Below are 21,605 nucleotides of genomic sequence, written 5' to 3'. Positions count from 1 at the left end.
CGAGATGACTGGCAGGATCCGCGATCAGGGAAAGGAGACGGCGGAAGAAGAATGGAAGAAATTTAAAATTTATCTTAAGGACTATTATAAACTTGATGAATGTTAGAATGTCGAGGTTTTGAGCAAGAAAGGGGTACAGCAATATAAGATCAGACTGAAGGAAAGATTAAGAGGACAGAGGATTGAAAGAAAAATTTAGAGTTGCTAAAAACTTTTGGACATTGGGATGCAGAAAGGGGAGGTATGGGGGAGTCTGAGAAACAAGGCTTATGAAAAAAAGGTTATGAAACTATACGTGTTTGTATGTCTTTTTATATGTTTGTATTGCTTTTAAAAAATTTTGTAAAACCAATAAAAAAATTTAAAAAACAAACAAACAAAGACTAGTTTAAGGAACCATAAGAAGGGAAAGCAGAGACCCCCACCTTGCAGCTGTCCGTCAATAGCAACATCTCTAGTCAGTACAAATGCTGCCTGGTGTTTTGCCCGCTATGGTGAAATGTATTGTATTTCTAAGGGACGCTGGTGGCACTGTGGTCTAAACCACAGAGCCTAGGGCTGGCCAATCAGAAGGTCGGAGGTTCGATTCCCTGCAACGAGGTGAGCTCCTGTTGCTCAGTCCCAGCTCCTGCCAACCTAGCAGTTTGAAAGCACGTCAAAGTGCAAGTAGATAAATAGGTACCGCTCCGGCGGGAAGGTAAACGACGTTTCCGTGCGCTGCTCTGGTTTCGCCAGAAGCGGCTTAGTCATGCTGGCCACATGACCTGGAAGCTGTACGCCGGCTCCCTCGGCCAGTAAAGCAAGATGAGCGCCGCAACCCCCGAGTCGTCCGCGACTGGACCTTATGATCAGGGGTACCTTTACCTTTTATTGTATTTCTAATTAAGTTAAAATAATTATTTCCAAGTTTGCACATATACCGGTATATTTAAGTTGCCATGTGCACCTTTTGTGCAGATTTGTGTGCTATTTCTCATAGCTGACAACTTTCAGAATTGAAAATAAGGGATCAGCAGCCTCGAAAATAAGGGATCAGCAGCCTCACCTGTGCCGGGGACAGTCTACGGGATATCTAACATTCCGGGATAGCAGCAGGAAGTAGCGGGAAACAGCGCTGGAATAAGGGAATTTCCCGCAAAAAAAGGGAAGGTTGACAGCTACGCTCTTTTGTCCTCTCTTTCGGCAATACATTTTGGACAATGCACAACTGACCACCCTATGAGAAGACATACATAGGATTGCACATTGAAATTGGACTCCTGGTAGCACCCTACCCCTAACCAAAACTATTCCAACAACAAAAATGCATAGCCTACGCATTCGCAACAAAGTAAATATGTACAGGGCAAAAGCTGATTGCATTCATGCATCTCCACAAGGTCTAGGTCATACTATTTTTATATTTAATATATCAAGTGCTATAAACAAATCTCAGCAGAACCGCAATAGACTGCAGATGCTGCAAGCTATTCTGCCCATGGCTTTGCGCCAAGAGAAGAGGTTTGTTTTGCTGACACATGGACCTTCTTTATTTAGGTCCCCCCCCCCTCCCACCAATTAACTGCTGCTAAAATAAAGTTCTCTAACCTAGACCATGTTCTGTTTATTGCACATTCATCTGATCCCTTTTGACTATCTTCCAACTAGCATACACGAGTTAGTTTGTTTTCAATATTAGATCTATTTCACCCATGGATGCAGCATTTTTAATAGTACCAGCAAATTTGTGCTCGACTGGTATTTGTCCAAGCAAATGGTATTGCCGCTTCTGCAATTGCTGAGAAGTCCCAGGACTCAGCTACACAGCTGTAAAGAAAATGTTTTAAATTTGTTGTAAGGTGAAATATACAAATGTGTGACTAGATGGCGAGAGTGAGCTATGCAAAATTCAATGTATTTTTCAAAAAAAAAAAAATTCACAGCATTTTTCATATATGTGCATATTCCACCCCAATGATGTATATAGAGTTTGCTTTCTGCTGGATGAGAGCTCTCTAGATACTGAATGTGGCAGTTCCCACAGAATTAAAAAAAAGCTACAAATTATGGGTTAAACCACAGAGCCTAGGACTCGCCGATCAGAAGGTCAGCGGTTCGAATCCCTGTGACGGGGTGAGCTCCCATTGCTCGATCCCTGCTCCTGCCAACCTAGCAGTTCGAAAGCACGTCAAAGTGCAAGTAGATAAATAGGTACCACTCCGGCGGGAAGGTAAATGGTGTTTCCGTGCGCTGCTCTGGTTCGCTAGAAGCGGCTTAGTCACTTGGCTACATGGCCACATGACCCGGAAGCTGTACGCCGACTCCCTCGGCCAATAAAGCGAGATGAGCGCCGCAACCCCAGAGTCGGTCACGACTGGACCTAATAGTCAGGGGTCCCTTTACCTTTATGGTTTCCAAACCCAGTTTGGAAAGAAGTACAAACCATCATTTGCTAATTTGAATGTGAGTGGGGGTTCTGCATGAGTCGGCAGAGCACATATAAGGGCACCCCACTCTGTTACACCCCATTACACCATGCCCCCTTCCACCCTCGTTGCAGCCCATGGATCAGCGATCACACATCCATTAGACATGCCTAAAATGGTTGGCACCTATACAGTGGTACCTCGGGTTACATGCGCTTCAGGTTACAGACGCTTCAGGTTACAGACTTCGCTAACCCAGAAATAGTACCTCAGGTTAAGAACTTTGCTTCAGGATGAGAACAGAAATCGTGCCCTGGTGGCACGCGGCAGCAGTAGGCCCCATTAGCTAAAGTGGTACCTCAGGTTAAGTACAGTTTTATTTTAAGAACGGACCTCCAGAATGAATTAAGTTCTTAACCCGAGGTACCACTGCAATGGCAAATATTTTGCCTGAACCAGAAACTGAGCACATAACTGTAGGAGAGAGAACTGTTGGAGGGGATGGAATAGGAAGTCCTTATTTTCATCGGAGAAATGTTGGAGGGTATGCTTTTGCCGCTTGGCCAGGTGCAAGAACCAGCCTTGAAACTTTCCTGAGAACAAAATATCCATCTATTCTAGACGAATCTGAAACGGCAATCCTGGCACACAGCTGCATCTTGCTTACATGGTCTGAGCCTCTCTCCACTTACGCCTGTTTTACAAATGTGTTTGGTTATTTATCGCCACATTTTCTTCACCCGGTTTGCAAATTGACTACTGCTGCTCTGCTAATTGTTCGAGTAATTTAGTGAGTACCGACATTAAATTTAGTGCCTTGTAATTCTTCCCTCTCCTGACAAGTTCTCCACCATTTTATGCTTTGAAATTATTTCTGCGCTTTCATTTCCCTGCATTAGTACTACACAGTGCGGTTCTATGCGTGTGTGCTCAGATGTAGGTGCCTATAAACAGGGAGGGGCAGAATTCAGGGCTGCAAGGTCTACTTTGTTTTTCCTAGGACCCTCAAGATGCATCAATCAGCGTCTGAGGTAAAAGGCATACACTTGGAAGAATTGTGAGCTCAGTGACTTGTTTCGAGTACCAGAAATAAAAGGTCTCTCTCTCTCTCTCTCTCTCTCTCTCTCTCTCTCTCTCTCACACACACACACACACACACACACACACACACACACACATCATAGCTGTCAACTTACAGATTTGAAAATAAGGGGCCAGCAGCCTTGAAGATAAGGGACCACCAGCCAAAATAAGGGATTTTAGTCAACCAGTTAAAAAGGGACCAGGTAATTTTGGAGAGCAGCGCCGGTTTTTAGCCCTTCGTTTCCAGAGGTTGCTGCTCAAGACACCAGCCGATGAAACACTGCAATTAAATAACTACAAGCAGCAACCACTTTTTGCGCAAAACAAAGTCCAAGCTACGAAGATGATGCTGCAGTTCTGTATCTTTTCTCTTGTGCTCCATCTGCAGCTCTCAGTTCCATCAGGCGGGGCGGGAGGAAGCGGGGGGGGGGGAGAGAATAGCGCCCGAAGTAAACCCACAGATCAGATCATCTATGCTAGTCTCCCACTACAAATCTATGGAGAAGCGCTTGCGGTCCTTCCCTTGTAGCCCTTGGAACACCTGCCCGTGCCTCCGCCTCCTCCTCTTTCCTCCTCTCTCTGAACTGCTTTCTCTGTGGTTGCCCTCGCTCTCCTCTCAAGCAATTCATAGGCCGGTCCAGGCTGCCCATCTCATCCGGGTCCTTCAGCGGTGCAGCCGCAGTACGGCCTAGCGGGAGCGGCGGTGACAGGCAGAGGGGAGGCCCCAGGCAGAGACGCTCAATTCAGCAGCCGTGAGGAGGATGGCGGCGAAAGGGCCCGAGGCTCCCGCCAGTCCCGGTGGGGAGGGGCTCCCAGGGGCCAAGGCTGGTGAGAGGAGGCCGGAGGGGGGTGGGCTGGGCAGCCAAGCAACACAGTTGGAGCCTCCCTCCTCCCTGGCCGGCAGGGAGAGGAGCTGCTTCCTTTGAAACCTGGGAAATTTAAGGGACATCCATCAATAAGGGACAGCAGCGGGACACTGCGCTGGGATAAGGGACTGTCCCTCCAAATAAGGGACGCTTGGCAGCTATGGCACACATACACATACACACAAACACCATCTTTCTTCATTTCAGCAATATAAAGGGAGGAGGATTTTGTTGGTATTATTAAGCAATTGGGAGACAAAGGTCATTGGCAACATACTACAAATCCCCTAGAGACCTACCAGCAGATACCAATCTATCTTCTGACCACCTCCAATTTACAGAATTGCAACCTTAATGTGTTCCAACGCTACACCTCTCTTTAAGAAAATATTGCAAGGCTTAAGTGATGTCTTCTTCAGAGATTCAGAAAGAAAGCACAAGAAGTTTAGGAGGCAGAAAACAAGAGTACAATGGTACCTTGGTTCCCAAACGCCTTGGTTCCCAAACACCGAAAACCCAGAACTAAGTGTTCCAGTTTTCAAACATTTTTCAGAAGCCGAATGTCCGATGCAGCTGTCGGCTATTGTTTCCAGGGCGCCTGCACCAATCAGAAGCTGCACCTTGGTTTTCGAACATTCCGGAAGTCAAACTGACTTCCTGAACTGATTAAGTTTGGCGCTTTTGTTTTTGCTATTTATTTTGCGTTTTTGTTTTTGAGTTAATTTTTGTTTTCATTTAATTTGTTTTTGTGGCTGTGTGGAACCCAGTTCAGCTACTGACTGATTGATTGTGGATTGATTGCGGAAATAAATAAAAGCCCCCCATCCAAACAATCACTATCATCAGTGCAGGTAGGTAAGAATTATTATTTTTTTAATTTTTATCATCTACAATATTGTCTTATTTATGTTATAGTACAGTGCGTTGATTATTGCTTTCATTTTATGGATCAATGGTCTCATTAGAGAGTAAAAATCATGTTAAATTGCTGTTTTAGGAGCTGTTTTTAAAAGTCTGGAATGGATTAATCCGTTTTGCGTTACTTTCTGTGGGAAAGCGCGCCTTGGTTTTGGAATGGACTTCCAGAACAGATTAAGTTTGAGAGCCAAGGTACCACTGTACTTCAGATACCCCGCTCTGCCCTGCTCCACCAACCACTATTGCTTATACAAAGTAAAGACCAATTGTCTATATCAGGGGTCAGCAAACTTACCGCGCCTCGGGCCGGTGTCTCCAGTGCCGATCGCGCAGCAGGCTGGAGGGCAGGGGAGCGCGTGCCCATAAGCGTGCACACACACTAGTTCCGGTGCACTTCCGGGTCGGAGGAGCACCGGAAATACAGTGGTACCTCTAGATGCGAACGGGATCTGTTCTGGAGAACCGTTCACATCTAGAAGCAAACGTAACCCGTGTCCACGCATCTGTGGGTCAGGTTTCGGCGCTTCTGCGCATGCGTGTGACATAATTGTGAGCATCTGCGCATGCGCAAGCAGCGAAAGCCGGAAGTAACACGCTCTGTTACTTCCGGGTTGCCGCGGAGCGCAACTCGAACATGCTCATCCCGAAGCACATTCAACCCAAGGTATGACTGTAGCTTGTGTGAATGTGCACGGGTCTCCTCCGACCCAGATGTGCACTGGAAATAATGCTTGTGCATGCGCACAAGCTATTTCCAGTGCTCCTCCGACCTGAAAGTGGGCAGCCGCGCAGCGCTGGTAAGAGTGGGCGGTGGCAGCAGGCGGCAGATCACCGCGGGCTGGATAAACGAGTCCCTCGGGCCTTATCCGGCCCACGGGCCTTAGTTTGGGGCATAGCTGTCAACTTACAGATTTGAAAATAAGGGACCAGCAGCCTCGAAAATAAGGGATCAGCAGCCAAAATAAGGGATTTTGCTGAGCTTATACAGAAATCCACCACTGATAGAGCCATGCTGCTTTGGCTGCGACTGACTGTGTTTTGCAGGGGGTTGGACTAGATCATCCTAAGGGTCTACAACTCCCACCAAAGAAGAGTGGCAGACAAAACTGATGAACGATGTCGCGTGTTGAGATGGCAAAGCTTACAGGCAGAATTAGAAACCAGGAAGAGTACCTCTTTAATAAAGAATGGGGAAAGTTTATAATTTAGTTGAAAAGCTATTGGAAAGAGTTACATACATTGGTAGGATTGACAGAAAACTTGTAGTAAAAAATTGAACTATGGATGGACAAATGATTTATAAAAACAGAGTTATGAAAGGGATGCAGAGGGGGAAATCACTACATTAAGATGCTGCACTGGTTGGAGGGGATGCTAAGCAGCATGTCGGGGCTGCCGTCGTCCTGGCGCAAGGAGTTCCATCGGCCCTTCCCCGCCTGAGAGAGAGGGAGGGAGGGAGAGAGACTCTCACCCACGCCATCCACGAGCCCGGCATGAGGTGGTTGCGGCGCCACCTTCTGTGTCCCTCCCCATCCCCTCCTCTTCCTCCTCCCTCAGGCCGCCTCCTCAGCCGCCGCCGCCTCCAGCTTCCCCTGGCAGCACGACAGAAGCCTCGCAAGAGAGGGGCTGCCTGCCTGCCCGCCGCCACCTGTCTCCTCACAATGCGCCCCTGAGGGGGAAAAGGGAGAGACCGAGACACGGCAGCTTGTGCACTCGCTCTCTCAAGGTGGAGGACCCCGAGCCGCTGCTTCCCTCCCGAGCCGGGCGAGCATGAAACCCGGGAAATTTAAGGGACATCATCAATAAGGGACAGCAGCGGGACACGGCGCTGGGATAAGGGAGTTTCCCGCCAAATAAGGGACGGTTGACAGCTATGGTTTGGAGACCCCTGGTCTATATCTTATAACAGAGAATCTGTTGCTTTGAGGGCAGGATTACAGCATTGCGGGGGGTTGGACTAGATGACCCTCAAGTCCCTTCAACTACAATTCTATAATTTTTTGAGTTCCAGCAGTTCTCTAGGGTTTCAATCAAGAATCCTTTCCATCTGCAGATGCCAGGGACTGAACTGGGAATTCTCTGCATGCCCGTCTACTACTGAGCTATGGCCTTGCTCAGAAGCAGAATTTCACTTACAGATCCATATGAACAACTTAATGTCAGCGCTCCAGCAACCTTTTCAAAGAACCATGTGATATGTTTATTACCAAAGATAACATTGCATAATATTAGATGACTATAGGCAAGACTATCACATTGGGGAAATACGGGTTTGTTTTTTTTCTCAGGTATTCAGAATGTGTTCTTAACTACATCCGAAATTACACATGAAACAAATTTACAGAGTCTTTAACACCAATTTTAATGAAAAAGGGTGTTATGGAAAGATCAGATCTGCAGGGAAAATAGGTAACCTTTCAAATTAGTATTCCCCAAAGCACAATTAATCTCGATTTAATAGGATTGTTAATGTATGTTATTTGAATACTGATTATTAAACATCCTCCAATGATTAAAAACTATAATAGAGCTGTTACTAGAAAATGGATATGAACCTGTGTTGTGGCTTTGAATACTCTGCAAATATGTATTAATGTGCAGCTGGTATTTATTTAATTTGTAGTGGTATTTAATTAACATGCAATAACTTTTTATGAAGTCTAAATTAAATACTGTACTTGCAAAAGCCTAAAGATAAGTCTACAGAAAATGCAAAGCAGAGCAGACATTGATTCAATACTACCATATTGCGAAAGAAGTTGTTAACGGATGCAAAAATCTAGACTTGTCTAAAACAGCAATAGAATTTTGCATTGTGAATACCGTAATACCCAACTAAGTCAGAGTCAGAATAGGCCCATTCAGATCAGCAGGTCTACTCAGGGCTGTATCCAACTAAGCTGTACTCGGAGTATGGTTTAGTTGGACATAATTTTTCCCCAGTAGTGATGTATGGACGTGAGAGCTGGACCATCATGAAGGCTGATCGCTGAAGAATGGATGCTTTTGAATTCTGGTGCTGGAGGAGACTCTTGAGAGTCCCATGGACTGCAAGAAGATCAAACCTATCCATTCTGAAGGAGATCAGCCCTGAGTGCTCACTGGAAGGACAGATCCTGAAGCTGAGGTTCCAATACTTTGGCCACCTCATGAGAAGAGAAGACTCCCTGGAAAAGACCCTGATGTTGGGAAAGATGGAGGGCACAAGGAGAAGGGGACGACAGAGGATGAGATGGTTGGACAGTGTTCTCGAAGCTACAAACATGAGTCTGACCAAACTGCGGGAGGCAGTGGAAGACAGGAGTGCCTGGCGTGCTCTGGTCCATGGGGTCCCAAAGAGTCGGACACGACTAAACAACAACAATTCCTATTTAAAATGAGGAAGAAAAGTTGTAATGAAAATCTGAATACAACTGAATACAACATCACCATGTTTTAGAACAACAGCTACATTGTTTTCTTTCCGTCAAAGATATGAATGCAATGAGAAATTAATTCTATTCCATCAAAAATCTGGATTAGTTTTGGGGGTTGTGGGTGGCTAGATGAAAACAGCTCTAGATTTCAGCTGATGAAAAAAGAATATAGACTCCTCTGACCACGCGTACAGTGATAGCATGTAACTAGTAAATAAACAAAAAACATATATAGCTAGTAAACAAAAAGCATTGCTCATGTCCTCTCCCTTTCAAAATAAACTCCTGCTGGGTGGGCAAAACAACAGATGCAAAGTCTGTGTAGTATGAAATGGGGAAATATGTTAATTGCAAACAAGAATTAAAGCATTACAAGGAAGCACTCTTCAAAATCCCCTCTGCATCAGCCCCATGCTGCTAATTTAGAATGAAGACCGCTTTACAAGGTGGAACTAAATTTAACAAGCAATGCCTGGCTGTTGCTAAAAACTGCCACCCTGCATGCTTTCCTCCTCTGTAATTTCTAGCAGGCGCATCTGATGTGATAACTGCTGAAACTGGTGCACGTGTGAACAGTGGCCAATGAAGTGGAGTGAGGAATAACCAAACAAGGTGATGTCCTGCCACACATTTTGCTTATCCAATTCCAGATCGTAGATGCTGTAGATCGTAGAAGCTGAAAAACATCTTCATGTATTTGACAACGGCCACAAAAGTTTTAATAGCACAAGGATGGAAGCCTGAAGAAACCCCAACTAAAGAATCATGGCAAGAAAAATTGATGGACTATGGACTATGGTCCTAGGCTCTGTGGTTTAACCCACAGCACCACCCGTGTCCCTTATAAAGTGGTAAAATACAGAATGTGGCCTTAGTCGGATATTACCCCTTTTTTAAAAAGGGGGTAAAGGGGCTTGTGCCTTTGACATGCATATCTAAAACATGGGTCCATTTAATTGTTAATAAAGCAGTTTCCTGATATAACTAATGACCTTGCTGGAGGCACCGATTAAAAAAAAAAAAAAAAGGTAAGCGACCCCTGACAGTTAAGTCCAGTTGCAAACAACTCTGGGGTTGCGGCGTTCATCTCGCTTTACTGGCCGAGGGAGCCGGCGTTTGTCCGCAGACAGTTTTTCCGGGTCATGTGGCCAGCATGACTAAGCCGCTTCTGGCGAAACCAGAGCAGTGCATGTAAACGCCGTTTACCTTCCCGCCGGAGCAGTACCTATTTATCTACTTGCACTGGTGTGCTTTCAAACTGCTAGGTTGACAGGAGCAGGGACTGAGCAACGGGAGGTCACCCCGTCGCGGGGATTCGAACCGCAGACCTTCTGATCGGCAAGCCCAAGTGGCTCAGTGGTTTAGACCACAGCGCCACCCGTGTCCCCGGAGACAGAGATAGTCCGGAAGAAAAGCCTGGAAGCTGAGGGAGCTTCCTGGTCCTCACGCAGAACAGACCCCATGTAACATGCAAGGTTAGCAAAGCACATAGCAGACCTTCCTCAAGCTTAATAAAGGTATTATTACTTTCCCTGTGAATTTAGTTCTAATGTATCAATGTGCCTGCCTCTCTTCAGCCAAATTATGATACGATTCATAGACTATTTCATATTGGGGATATAGAGTGTATTAGCCATTAGGTTCCTTAGAAATGCTCTCTTTCAAATGCCTTTTTCACTCCACAATGCAAATGTTCCTCTACCTAGCAAAACCTAATCAACAAGCACAGTGAATACAATTTTCTTATTCTTCAGTGATAAGCAAAAACTCTGATGTATTAGTAGCTGTTGGCTCCCTCCCCCCTTTTCCTTCATAAAACTGACTGTAAGAAAATAGCATTTATTGTGGCTACTGTTTGCGTTAAGACTAATAAAGAAAATGCACTTTGTTTCCATTTTATTTAACAGTTATGTTTATTACTTTCCTCACACCGGGAGATAAGTACACAGACATCATGTTACTTCACCCCACTGATAAATGGACCAATTTGCATTTTTCGGGAGGGGGGAGGCTCAAAATGGCAGTTGGAGTGTATAAAACATATACATTTACTATAATTGCCACACATTTTATCTGAGCAAATGTAAATTCGGAGATTCTATAAAAGGCATCTCTTTTCGTGCTGAATGTATTGTTCTGTAGTTTGTACAGATAGGCAGGCATTTAAGCAATTGCAATAAAATTTAAAATTGTGGTTCCCTAAAGTGCAATCTTTCTAAATAACTTTCCTTTTAAAAGAAAACAGAGATAAGGCACAATTCTCCTCATTTCCCTGTCATTTTTCAGAATAGTTACAGACTAATTATGATTTAGGATTAGAGACGGCATCGTTCCTGCGTAGTCAATTTATATATATTTAGTTCACATTTTTCTCACCAACTGCTCTTGAGAGTCCTCTATGGTTTTTTAGCTTGCCAAGGCAAAAGACGTCTGCAGTATGGGACTAGCACAGTTTCTCAAACTTGCTGAAATCCCTCCATTACCTTCTCTGGTACCACCCCCTACAGCACTACTTTTGTTTGGGAGGGGGCTATGAATATTGGTGCACTCAATATAAGCCATGATGTAGAGGAAATCATGAGGGAATGAGCCCTGTGTTCAAATGCTTCTCCTTCCCTTCTCACATGCATCCTAATCCATTCCTTCCCTGTTTGAACAAACCAGGCTTTGCATTGAACCAGTAGTGTTCATCCGGTTACGGTGCAAGACAATTGCTGGGGATAGCAATCTGTGCATCTGGACAAATGGACATGGGATTATTTTGACATGAATAAGTCTTCCCTTCCCTAACACCCAATCCCTGTCAGGAGTTCAGCCTACACTCGAGTAGGACCCTGGCAGAGACACATGCCTGACAGGCATTTTTTTCTCCCTCCTGGTCAATCGTTCAGGAGCTTCAAAAGCTTTCTTCAGCCCAAACATCACAGCGACCGATGCCAACCGACACCGGCACACTTAGGGATCCGCAGAGTTTGCACAACTTGCATAATAGACCCCAGCAACTCAGCATTTTGGCTAGTCTACTTTATTTACATATAAACACACACGGAGCACTGCAACATGGCTATCTCTCCCTCTAGCATCAGACAGCAAAGAGGAAAAGAACAAAGGACAATAGTCCCACTTCACAGAACACAGTAACACAAACATCCTGTCTCCGTCACTTCCCACTCTGTGGAGCTAAAACATACACCGTCATGTGATAGACAACAATCCCATGACTGCAATCATGGAGCAGGAATTCTAACAATCGCATCCCTACTTGGGGACATGCACTAAATGGACAAGAATACAACTTCCTGTTACTGGGTCAGAGAAGAGAAAAACAAAAGACTTCACGGCTGCGGCTTATTTTCCAGAAGTATCAACACAGGCATCTTTCAATCCCTCATCCTACCCTAGGTGGGGATCTTCGGTTCTGCACACTAACCACTGGGGGTAAGCCAGAGGTTGCAGAATGATATGGAAAGAGGTAGTAATCCCTAGTGGGGGCTCAAAGCTATCCAACTTCCAGGGGCAGTCCATTGGTGCAACCCAATCTAGCTGTAATTTGAGATCCGTTCTGGATCTTTATAAGGTCAGCTGTTTAGATTGGCCTTGTCTGTCTTGCCCCACCTTCTCCTGTTGCAGCATTTAACCTCACCTCACCACCTTTCCCCTTCTGCCACCCTTCCTTCATCCCAGACTCATGGCAAAATCCTGTCTCCTTGGAAGGAAGTCCTACTGAATTCCATAGGGCTTACTCCCAGGCAAGCCGGGCTACGATTACTGGCAAAGTCACCTTCCTACATCCCATTCTCAGCCGCCTTGACTTTGACAAAGGAGCAATATTTTGGTTTTCAACTCACCTGGTTGTGCAATGCTCAGAAGGATGTTCATACAAACCCCTACATGCAAGGTGGCTGTGCTCCAGCTACCTCACTAGCCTGCCATTGATAGGGCTGTATCGGAGCCTCTGCCAGCACACTCTTGTTTCTCCCTCATATGAGGACAGAGTGTGATGACGGTTTCACTCAGCGATATATCACTGGTGGAACTGCCACTGATCTGCCGCTGGAGGAAGGAGTGGTGGCGGTTTCACCAGCGATATACTGCTGAGTGAAATGGACATTCACAGTCTGCTCCTGGGCGATATATTGATATACATATATATTGTATATACATAATATTGATATATTGATATACAGATATATTGATATCCCTTAATTCATTCTGGAGGTCCGTTCTTAACCTGAAACCGTTCTTAACCTGAGGTAACACTTTAGCTAATGGGGCCTCCCGCCGCACGATTTCTGTTCTCATCCTGAAGCAAAGTTCTTAACCCGAGGTAATATTTCTGGGTTAGCGGAGTCTATAACCTGAAGCATCTGTAACCCAAGGCATCACTGTATTGATATATCAACCAGACCTAAATGACAGGATAGGTTATCCTGGAAACTGAGAAATTCCTTCCAGCCTTTGGAATGTAACACCCATTAAGGCTACCTTTGAAGGTGTCAGGGAACTGACATCAGAGGCACGGGAGAAGGAGAGGGTCTCTGATTCTGCAGGAGAAGGTCCCAGCGCTAGGGGGAGACTCAGCCAGGAAGAAGGGGAAGAGAATGAGTGTAACACCAGGGATCCAGGAGAGCAACGGGACAGGGAGGTGCAGGGGCTCCCAGACTCTTTGTTGGAAATTAGCGAGGAGAGCCCAAGCACCCCGCTGCCCACGCCCACCCTGCGCAGGAGACTCCCGCGCAGTGAGAGGCGGAGACGATTGGGCGTCAAACAGCTCTTATGTTGGCAGCGCTTTAAGAAACGCCCACAGACAGATTCTACGAGTGACTAAGGGCCGCCACGCTGAGATGGGCTGTGCAGTCCGGAGGGTTTAACCAGGCAATCCGATGCTCAAACGGAGCAGGATTACGCACGAGTAACTCCCAACCACTACAGAAGGTGACACAGAAACTACAATTAATCCAGAATGCGGCAGCTAGACTGGTGATGCCGTGACCATATAACACCGGTCATGAAAGACCTACATTGGCTCCCAGTATGTTTCTGAGCACAATGCAAAGTGTTGGTGCTGACCTTTAAAGCCCAAAAGGCCTTGGCTCAGTATACCTGAAGGAGCATCTCCACCCCCGTCGTTCAGTTCAGACACCGAGGTTCAGCTCCAAGGGCCTTCTGGCGGTTCCCTCACTGTGAGAAGTGAGGTTACAGGGAACCAGGCAGATGGTATTCTTGGTAGTGGAACACCCTCCCATCAGATGTTAAGGAAATAAACAACTATCTGACTTTTAGAAGCCTTCTCAGTGGTGGTGCCCGCCCTGTGGAACGCCCTCCCATCAGATGTCAAGGAAATAAAACAACTATCTGACTTTTAGAAGACACCTGAATGCAACCCTGTTTAGGGAAGTTTTTAATGTTTGATGTTCTATTGTGTTTTTCATACTCTGTTGCCAGCTGCCCAGAGTGGCTGGGGAAACCCAGTCAGATGGGCAGGGTATAAATAAAAAATTGTTATTATATTATTATTTGAAAGATGACACCCTCCAGCAAAGGGAGGAAAGAAAGAGCTTGAAACAGCTTGAATTTTCGTGGCAGAGAGAGCTGTAAGTTGGTTGGAGCTGAAGCATCATCATGGCACAGTTCCTCTCTCTGGAGAGCTGAAGGAAAAGCTATCAGCTGTAGTGCCTGCTTAAATAAGAGTATCTGAAAGGCGAGAGGGGGGATGTGCTTGGCGCCATCATTATCAACTTTAGGTGCAAACAAAGACCTTCCTGTTTACCCTGCCATTGGGCTCTAAATTGGGGTCATGCGATCCACGGATACCCTAGCCAGTATTGGAAATTCATCTTTTGGCAGGGTGCTGTAGAAGTTGTCCTTTTAATGTTATTCTCATAAAGCCTCTACTGCTCTGTTCTCCAAAGGAAACCAAATCCTGCAGAACTTCCCACAGCTCGGCAAAGTGGGGAATGCAAAACCATGTATTGTTTATTTATTAAATGCCTCAACAACTTAGGAGAGCCAGCCGCTGGATAACAGTCAAATAAAATGAGGCTCGTTGCTGACTTAACTTGAGATCCCACCTACAGGCACTGGTGAAGTCCTTTTAATTACACACATAACTTATAACTTGAAGAGCAGGCTGCAATCCAAGCAATTGTCCCCTAATTGTGTCTTCTAGCCTGCAGTAAAATAAGCAAAGACAAACTCTGCAATATTGTGCAATAATGTTCCCAGGCTATAGCTAATTTCACATATAGGAATCTCTTCCACAAGGCTTGCACATGGGTGCGGAGCATTTGTTAAAACATTCCAAAGCGCAGAACTGCCACTTATAGTGGGAGGAGTGCTGGGAATTACCCTGCTCCTTGGCTTTCTGCCTTTGGTGCTGGTGCTTCCCTCCTTTGCTCTCGCCACCGACTATCAAAAACTTCACTCTTGTGGCCTATCCCCACAACACCTACTCACTATGGCCCCTACTAAAGCAAACACTCTAATTGGCCCCTACTAAAGCAAACACTCTAAAAGATATCGAGCATCAGAATAAACTGGCCACTATAAGGAAATTCTGCCCTTTGTATGTTCATTTTCCACCTCTCCATTTTTATTGTCTGGCCCCATATCTACACAAACTTATTATCCCAAAATACAGACGTGCTTTTACACTTGCAAGACTAGATGTTTTGCCATCTGCGGTACTTGAGGGTCGATTCCAAAAGATCCTGCCTGGGAAACGTCTTTGCCCCTGTGGAGATGGTAGCACCGCAACAGCGGCACACGTCCTCCTGTCTTGTACTCTCTACAAAGACCTGAGGAACGAGATCATCACCCCACTCGTACTAACCATTCCAGGGTGCTCAACCACTGCCACAATGTCCTTTCTTCTATCAGATCAAAATGAGCAGATAACAGCAAAGGTTGCTAGGTTCATAGCTGGGGCAATCAGAATAAGGGCCACTGACTGCTGATTCAGGACTTTAAATTGTACTCTTATATAAAATTTCATTTTCTGCGTATACTGTAATGTTTTACTGTTGCTACGGCCATTGGCTAATGCAAATAAAGTTTTCTCTCTCTCTCTCTCTCTCTCTCTCTCTCTCTCACCACCCAAAATCTCATGAAAACACGTCTCTCCCCATCTCAGCCTGAAATAGCCAGTTTAGACAGTCCCAGTCGGTCAAACCACTCACATTGAGGGAAAATGGGCCAGAGTCCTGGTCCCCGGGCCCACAGCTGAACCATGCCACGAAGCCACCCAACCAGTGCTTTTGTGCTTTGCCGAAGTGTGCGCATGCATGCACAAACACACATCCAAGTGTGGCCAAGCAAAGCAACGTGACTTGTGCCATCCACCTCTGGTTTGAAAAAATTCAGAGGATTGTGTACCTCAGAATGATCAAGCTACCCATTTCTCAAAATCCACAATGGAGAACGAGTCCACTCCTCCTCTCTTTTAGTGCCATAGTTAAGATGGAAATGGGGGGTAACTGCATTCTCTGCACTAGGGACCCCTCTTCCCCCACCCCTCTATATTTACACCACAGCAGAAACTCTAAAAGGTTCAGTGGTTCCATTAAAACAGAGCAGAACAAACCAAAACAGTATGTTGTAATGGTGCACCCATCACCACGCGAAAAGACAGAGGCTGATTCGCATCTGGACCTTGCCGTGTACAGTATGTAACCTCAGGTTACATACGCTTCAGGTTACATACACTTCAGGTTACAGACTCCGCTAACCCAGAAATAGTGCTTCAGGTTAAGAACTTTGCTTCAGGATGAGAACAGAAATCATGCTCCGGTGGCGCGGCAGCAGCAGGAGGCCCCATTAGCTAAAGTGGTGCTTCGGGTTAAGAACAGTTTCAGCTTAAGTACGGACCTCCAGAACGAATTAAGTACGTAACCCAAGGTACCACTGTATAGTTAGAAGGTGAAAGATGCCCAATTACATCTTCATAGCCCTATGGTTGGAGGATGGATGATGGCTAACAGATTGACGTTGAATCCCAATAAGACAGGAATACTGTTTCTGGGGGACAGACGGCATGCAGGTGTGGGAGATTCCCTGGTTCTGAATGGGGTAACTGTGTCCCTGAAGGACCAGGTGCGCAGCCTGGGAGTCATTTTGGACTCATAGCTGTCCATGGAGGCACAGGTCAATTCTGTGTCCAGGGCAGCTGTCTACCAGCTCCATCTGGTACGCAGGCTGAGACCCTACCTGCCTGCACACTGTCTCATCAGAGTGGTGCATGCTCTGGTTATCCCCCGCTTGGACTACTGCAATGCACTCTATGTGGGGCTACCTTTGAAGGTGACCCAGAAACTACAACTAATCCAGAATGTGGCAGCTAGACTGCTGACTGGGAGTGGCCGTCAAGACCACATAACACCGATCCTGAAAGACCTACATTGGCTCCCAGTACATTTCTGAGCACAATTCAAAGTGTTGGTGTTGACTTTTAAAGCCCTAAACGGCCTCGGTCCATAAGCCCCCAGGGCGCACAGGACAATTCTATACCTCCCTGCTACTTTCAGATACCAACCTTTCTACAACATTCAATATTGCCAGGTTCTGCAGAGCAGCGTTCAAAATTCGTCTGATGATGACCTGTGCCACAAACTAGATTTAATGAACACTCATATCAGAGTGCTTTGTAAATTGATAGCCATATATACTATAGTATATATATATACTAACCTTTTATGCTCTTCCACATCCGTTTAATGCTCCTAACCCTTCTTTTAGATCATTTTAGATTCTTATAGTCTTTTACATATACCTTCTGTTTTAATCATTTTAGTTTTCCAAAGCATATTACAGATTTTAAATTATAGTACCCCACCCTACTTATGCTGGTCTATGACTCTAATAAAGATTTGATTGATGGAGATCCAGCACTGAAGGCCTTCTGGCGGTTCCCTCACTGAGAGAAGTGAAGCTGCAGGGAACCAGGTAGAGGGCCTTCTCAGTAGTGGCGCCTGCCCTGTGGAATGCCCTCCCGTCAGATGTCAAGGAGTAACTATACAGTGGTGCCTCGCAAGACGAAAAGAATCCGTTCTGTGATTCTCTTCGTCTAGCGGTTTTTTCGTCTTGCGAAGCAAGCCCATTGACGGATTAGCGGATTAGCGCTATTAGCGCTATTAGTGGCTTTTAGCGGCTTATCTGCTGATTGGATCAGCTGATAAGCAGTTTAGCGGCTTAGAAAAAGGGGGGGAAGGGGGGAAAAACCAGCAGGAACTCGCAAGACATTGTCGTCTTGCGAAGCAAGCCCATAGGAAATTCGTCTTGCGAAGCACCTCCAAAACGGAAAACTCTTTCATCTAGCGAGTTTTCCGTCTTGCGAGGCTTTCGTCTTGCGGGGCACCACTGTACAACTTTTAGAAGACAGATGAAGGCAGCCCTGTATGGGAAGTTTTTTGTGTTAGGTGTTTTATTATGCTTTCATGTTTGCTGGAAGCCACCCAGAGAGGCTGGGACAACTGAGTCAGATAGGCGGGGCACAAAATTTTATTATTATTATTATTATTATTATTATTATTATTATTATTATTATTATTATTATCATCATCATCATCATCATCATCATCCCACGATTCATTTGCCAATAAATAGAACCTGTCTGTAATTTTAGTACATCCCTATGAAGGAAAGAACGTTTTGCCTTTGTCTAGGGTTACGATTTGGTGTTCTGGAATTCTACATTAAATAAAAACAACTTCTGCGTTTTTGGAGGGGGGGCAAAGGACTGCAACAAGGAGAATGAACCCTTTGGAACAGACTGCAGCTCAGTCACAGAGCCCATGTTTTGCAAGTCTCTTTTCCAGGCAAAACACACCCACTTCCCTCAACCGTTCCTCATCAGACTTGGTTTCCAGACCATTTCCTGCAAAAAGTTTTTGCAAGGCGTTCCCACTTCCCACCCCATTCCCAAAGAGAGCTTTGAGCTGCGGCGAGGATCCTTGGGTAAGAGGGAGTTTTAAGGGGAGGAAATAAGTTCTAGAGGGGGAAGGCTAAACAACAAAAGCTCCGCAGAGGCTCTGGCAACTCATTGCTGCTGCAAGGCTGGGAGGAAAGCAAATAAGGAATCGAGAATCTCATGGCACGCAGTCTGAGAGGGCTCCAAAGTGTGTGGATAGCAATTCAAGGGCTGCATCGTTTCAGCCATCGCACGTTGCAACGGGCTTCCGGTCAATGCTGCTCTTTAAGCCTGCTCACCACAGACTGCCAGCACAGACCGCCTCTGCTTACCCTGCAAGCCTGTAAACCCGACACGAGCTCCTTCCAAGACCCGCCTCTCTCTCTCTCTCTTCCCCGCACTTCCCACTGTGGAAGAGAACCGATCAATGCACGGCAACAGATCTGTGCGCTCGCTGCAAAACGCAAAGCAAACGTGGCGCAAACGGCAGTTCTTTCACTCCCCGCTGATCCATAAATGAAATAAGAAGGGGCAGTAGGTAAAACTACAACTCCCAGAATGCCCCGGCTTCTTTTCTTTTTCTTTGAAATTCACTTTGACGCTTCAGATTCCGGATTTGTGTTCCGGATTTGTTTGGTTAACTCGCAGCCAAGCCCTGTGCAGAATTTGGCGTTTCTAAACCCATCGCAGACCACAGGTGCAAGACCTCGATTCTGCTTGCAGTCGAGCTGGCCAGTGTTTCCTAGTTGGTGTTTATACTACATTTTTTTAGATCTGCCTAGAGACAGTATTTAAGCCTCTTTTGTTGACCACCAACATTACGCTTTCCATTTTTAAGTTCGAAATAGAGTACAGTAGTACCTCGGGATGCGAACGGGATCCATTCCGGAGCCCCGTTCGCATCCCGAACGGAACGCAAGACACAATGGTGCGCTTCGTCGCTTCCGGGCATGCGCGTGATGTCATTTCGAGCATCTGCGCATGCGCAAGCGGCGAAACCCGAAAGTAACGCGCTCCATTACTTCCGGGTTGCCGCGGAGTGCAACTCGAACGCGCTCAACCGGAAGCACATTCAACTCAAGGTATGACTCTAGTTGTTTGGAAGACTATAATCAGGCACCTGTACAACGTGACCAGTCCACAGAAGTTACCATAGCTGTCAACGTCTCCCCTTTTTTAAGGGAAATTCCCTTATTCCGAATAGGATTCCTCGCAAGAAAAGGGAAAAGTTGACAGCTATGGAAGTTACTCTTACCTAGTAACAGCAAAAATACATAAATGGAATTGTCTCTTATTAGGACAATACTCAGAGGCTCATGTAATCAATCACCTTCCCACTCGTGCCTCAACAAAAAATGTACCTCCATACAGAGTTCTTCAGAAGGTCCTTTTCTAAAAAGTCATACAAACAGTCTGTTCCCAACAGTAACCAACCCAATGCCTCTGGGAAACCCACAAGCAAAATTGTAGGTAGGGTGGTTTCAGAAACCTACCTTTAATAATTTAAAGAGTTGTGTTGTTTTAGATTATAAACTGCCCTGGGATTTTTTTGTTATTCAATTTATTTATTTTTATGAAGGGTGGTTCGCAGTTGCCTAAAGGTGATCTCTAACTCATTGCCATCTGTGGAGCACACCCATTTAAATTAATGGTCTTAAATCCATTGACTTCTATGCAACAAAGTCAGCCTTTTTCTGCTTGTGCAATGAAACTTCCCCAGCCTCTTGTCTTCCTTCACACCCTTGTGCGCTCTCAAGTTTGCTCCAGACAGTGGAGACCCCCCCCAAAAAAAAGACAGATTTTAGGGTGTGTGAATGGAGGAGGAGAAATTAGGTTATGCATATGGAAATCCTTGCACAAACAGAATAACTGTTAGATGCAGCTGTTAGATTTCAATGGGTCTGCTGTGATTATTTTTACTTAGGGTAATAGTCATACAAAGTGGCCACCTCTTTGCTCCTATTTAGAAAGCTAACTAACACTGTTCTTCCATATGTTTAGAATGTGTATTAAATGGATAAATTTTACTGAGATGGCCCTTGATATTTTTCAGCACATTCCTATGGCAGTCAACTCAGAAGTAGTCTAAGTTCAATGGAACTTACTCCAGCTGCCTATAGGTTTAAAGGTAAAGGGTAAAGGGACCCCTGACCATTAGGTCCAGTCGTGACCGACTCTGGGGTTGCGTCGCTCATCTCACTTTACTGGCCAAGGGAGCTGGTGTACAGCTGCGGCCAGCATGGCTAAGCCGCTTCTGGCGAACCAGAGCAGCACACGGAAACGCCATTTACCTTCCCGCTGGAGTGGTACCTATTTATCTACTTGTACTTTGACGTGCTTTCAAACTGCTAGGTTGGCAGAAGCAGGGACCGAGCAACGGGAGCTCACCCCGTCATGGGGATTCGAACTGCCGACCTTCTGATTGGCGAGTCCTAGGCTCTGTGGTTTAACCCAGAGCACCACCCTCGTCCCTGCCTGTAGGTTTACACAGCCTTAATAGTATACTTTTGACATTTGTCTATGGAGTTCAACACATACGAGATATCCTATTTTATCTCACAACAGCTCTGTGATTTATTTACCGTAATTAAATTACTTTTTTTAAAAAAATAAAAATCTGCCTTTCTTCAGAACATCGATCAGCTAAAATGAACTACCATTAAAATGACCAAAAACCTAAAAGCAGCAGAAATTAAAACAGCCAAATTAAAGACTTAGAAACAGCTTCAAAGGTATTTAAAACAATTAAGCGAGGGCTTCCCAGTGTGGCAAAAGAACATTAGAGAGGCAGCAAATCTGCATTCCCTTGTGAGGGTGCTTCAACGTTTGTTCAGTAGAGAAAAGGCCCTCTTCCTTGATCCAGTCAGGCAGGTTGTAAGGTCACCCAGTGAGTGTCATACCTGAGCAGGGATTGAATCCCACGGCTCCCAGATTTAATGTGCCGGATTGACTTCTATGGGTCTTGCCTTCTATGGGTCTTGGCTTGCAGAAAAAAATAAACAGGTAAGCACTG

The 21,605-nt window shown here is 45.6% G+C and overlaps 1 protein-coding gene across 7 annotated transcripts in view; it reads right to left on the bottom strand.

Moving 5' to 3' along the window:
- Positions 1–19,106, bottom strand: part of LOC308594566 (cytosolic beta-glucosidase-like) — a 120,864-nt gene extending 101,758 nt beyond the window's left edge. For all 7 annotated transcript variants that reach the window (XR_014011496.1, XR_014011497.1, XR_014011498.1 and 4 more), the window contains exon 1: positions 18,925–19,106. The gene's annotated coding sequence lies outside the window, so the exon portion shown is untranslated. The remainder of the gene's footprint in view (positions 1–18,924) is intronic.
- Between the last annotated feature and the right edge of the window lie 2,499 nt (positions 19,107–21,605).

This window comes from Podarcis bocagei (genome assembly GCF_964188305.1).
Source record: "Podarcis bocagei genome assembly, chromosome: 9".
Lineage (NCBI taxonomy): Eukaryota > Metazoa > Chordata > Lepidosauria > Squamata > Lacertidae > Podarcis > Podarcis bocagei.
This window is presented reverse-complemented; position numbering and strand designations above follow the sequence as displayed.